This window comes from Perognathus longimembris, chromosome 5, assembly GCF_023159225.1.
Source record: "Perognathus longimembris pacificus isolate PPM17 chromosome 5, ASM2315922v1, whole genome shotgun sequence".
Lineage (NCBI taxonomy): Eukaryota > Metazoa > Chordata > Mammalia > Rodentia > Heteromyidae > Perognathus > Perognathus longimembris.
In genome coordinates, this window is record NC_063165.1 from 68,764,585 (window position 1) to 68,768,047 (window position 3,463).

General features: G+C 44.0%; 1 pseudogene; it reads right to left on the minus strand.

Moving 5' to 3' along the window:
• Positions 1-2,508: 2,508 nt before the first annotated feature.
• Positions 2,509-3,128, minus strand: LOC125351333 (annotated as a pseudogene).
• Positions 3,129-3,463: the final 335 nt, after the last annotated feature.

Sequence of the window (3,463 nt, forward strand, 5' to 3'; positions counted from 1 at the left end):
GTGGCACTATGGCTAAAAGTGGTAGACCACTACCCTTAAGCAAAAGAGCTCAGGGACAATGCCCAGGACCTGAGTTCAAGCCCCGTAACCAACAACAACAAAAGATAATTGTTAAAATCCTTAGGGTTTTGCCCTGTAGAATATAAAGTTCATAATTTGTCATTCTCCAATTCTTACAAATTTGACTATTTCATCAACTCTCAGTCTGGAAACTGACTCAGAATATGCATACTCAAAGACAAATTCTCATCCCCAGATTTGTACATCAAAAAAGAAAAGAAAAGAAAAAATGTCCTTAATCATCTGAGTTAAGCTTCCCCACTATTGTCTTCCTAAATACAAACAAGTAGCCAGATAACCACTTCATACACACTCACCATTTATATACTAGACACAATTTTATTGACTGTCTTCCTCAAAGTACCTTTTAGAAAAACTGCCCTGTAATCAGTTCTACGATGGAATATCTTAACCCTAACATTTTCAATCTAAAGGCCAGTAATCCCCCCCCCCCTTTCTCCAAATCTGAGTCATAGGACACAAAGGTAGTTGGTAGAGTCCACTGAGCCTCAAAGGCTGTGATTAAAGTCGGGATAACAGCATCACGTTGAGCCACATGAGAGTTGGTCAAGAAAATAACATTAGCAGATTCAAAGAGAAATAAACTGAAAGACAGAGTAGCTTCATATTTGGTTTCCAATTGCCACTACCAGTTACATTCTACAATTTTCTTATATAACTCCATTGTCTGCCACCTCCCTTTTTGTACTTGAGCTGATAGGTATCTGCTCCTTGTCTGAAAAACACCACCTAGAATTAAAAACATGGATGAAAGTCATGTATTCTCAGAAAAGACGTTTACTACTTTTTCTTGTCTAAGGTTTTTAGCTAGACAATTTTCTTTTTGTGGTACCAATACTATACAAACCATCAATCATCTCCTGTTCCCCACTCAGCTCTGTTGAAAAAAAAAAGAATGTTCTCTAGGAGAAGGCAAGCCCCAGTTCTCGGCCCCTCTCCTTACTCTGCCACCACCCATGCCCATCTTCTCCACAATCAAGCTTCGAGCCAGTGTCCAGGCAGCTGTGGCCTGACCCCTGCTCAGATTATGTAACCCCAGAGGGAAGGCTCAGCTCAACCTGGCAGGGCCTGAGTCCCAAGAAAAACGCACCAGTGACCCCTTGGGGAGAAAGCCCCCGTTGCCCTCATTTTTCCATTGAGACATAATCCAGAGAGCTGAGGTGCCTTCTTAAAATCCTACAGACTAAGAACAGCAAGAAGAGCATTTTGTTTCATCTTTTCCACCACACTAAAAAGTTCAATAGCATCCTCATTTCCTATATAAAGAAAATTAGTTTCAAATGGTTTGCTTATCCTACCAAAAAAAGATTACCTCCCTGGAAGGAGCTGAGGATCTAGTGTTGACTAAAACTTACTAAAAGTTTCAAGGTCTGTGCATGTTTATTTAATTATACATCCTTCTGCCTCCAAATGTTAGTGGTCAAACCACATATAAACCCAGATCTCATTGCTCCTAATCCCCACCCAAATGCTCTTTCCAGTAATTATTCTGGAGTTCTCCATAGAAGTAGTTCAAGGGAAGGATACAATGATTGGCATTATGGAGTAAAAAGGAGGAAGGGCAGCTGAGAACACTCCCATTGCCTCAGCCCTCTCTTCTGCCTTCTCCGACCTTCATCAAAGAATGCTGTAATTCGTAAGCCAGATCTCTATGCTCTGGGCCTGAGTGGCCTAGCCCCACGGAGCCAGCCCTGGGATACAGACTCACCAAGATGGCTCCTAAGGATTGCCCCCTGGTTCTGTGCACATATTCTCCCTTACTCACCTGGGTTGGTCTGAGAAACCACCTATAAGTAATAGCAAAAATCTATTACTTCTGTGCGCAGAATCTATCTTCTGTCCCTTGAACTACCTCTTCCTGTCCATCTCTGTCTTGGATCACTCATTCTGGAAGCCAGTTGCCCTGGCATGAGGACACTCAGGCCACCTACAGAGAGACTCTCATGGCAAGGAGTTAAAGTCCTACCAGCAGCCAGCACAGAACCAAGGCTGTCAACAACCAGGTGAGGGGGCTTTGAAAACCATCATTTCTCTAGATGAGGGTTCAAATGAACCACAGCCCTGGCAAACAGCACAGTACAAGCTCATGAGAAATCTTAAACCAGAACCACCAACTAAACTGTTCCCAGATTCCTGATCCACAGGAAAGAGACATTTGTTGTCTTAAGCTGCTAAATGTGGATATAATTTATTCTGAAGTAATGGGTAATAAACTCAATTTCTGAGTTGCTTCCAAGTACAAAATATTTCTCCTACATTGGCCCACTCAGATTGTTCCTACTGAGAAGTCTTTTTCTTCTTTGCCTCCCATGAAAACATTATTAGTGTCAATACACAGATCTCCGCCCCCTGCCTGAGGAGTGCACCATGAAACTTGCACAAATATTTTTACTTGAAATACACATGTCACTTTGTTTTGAATCTACAAATCTTTATTGAGAACACTTGGAGTTACTGGGGTGAGGCCATGATGCTGGACACACTGTCGAAGCTTATCTTCTCCACGAAGTTCCTGAGCTTGGTTCTCTTCTCTTGGTTGCAGAGGAAGATCTCCCCGGAGTGTTGGTGCTCCAGCCATCCTTGCTCATCCACACCTTCAGCTGGTTGTCCATTGGATCCCCAAGGAGCCAGCCGTCAGTGTGCCCACAACGTGGCAGATAAACTTCCAGTCTTCTAAGCCAGTTATGCCTTCCAGAAGGTCCCTGTTCTCATCCAGGGCTTGCCAGAGGCCTGAAAGTAGGTTGCCAGCAGGTCCCTGAGGTACAAAATCTGCAGGATAGGCTGGTCTTCTTGATGTGCCTAGTCGATCATGCACTTTCACAGGTGAAGTGGGCGTGGGGCAGGATCTGGGCAGTGACTGTGATCTGAAAAGGCTGGGTTCAAGTGGTACAACTTCAGGACAGCCAGATTGGCTTCCAGATTTTAAGCATTTGCCTTGGCTATGTCTCTGCTTAGCACTCTGAGGTGACCTGGTCCCCGAGCTCATACCTGTCCAAACCTTTGAGCAGCTTGTCCACATTCGCTCTCATCTGCTCACCCTCCACCATGACTACTGTCTGTGTTCCGTTACCACAAAGATAAAAACCCGCCTGGTGCCTCCTCAGGGAGCAGAAGAGGAAGATGGCACGTGTCACTTTAGATGGAAAAATCCCGAGAAAGCCACCACTGCATCCTTGGTTCTTTTTATAAAATGCCCTTTCATTTTCTGAATTTTTTCCTCACAGTAATTTGATTTTTTTTAATTCCCTTTAGTTTTCTGAAACTTTTCCATGAAGTTGATCAATAATAGACATCAGAGAATTATCTTCCATCCCCACCCCCAGTCTTGGGGCTTGAACTTTGGGCTTGGGGCGCCATCCCTGAGCTCCTTTTGCTCAAAGCT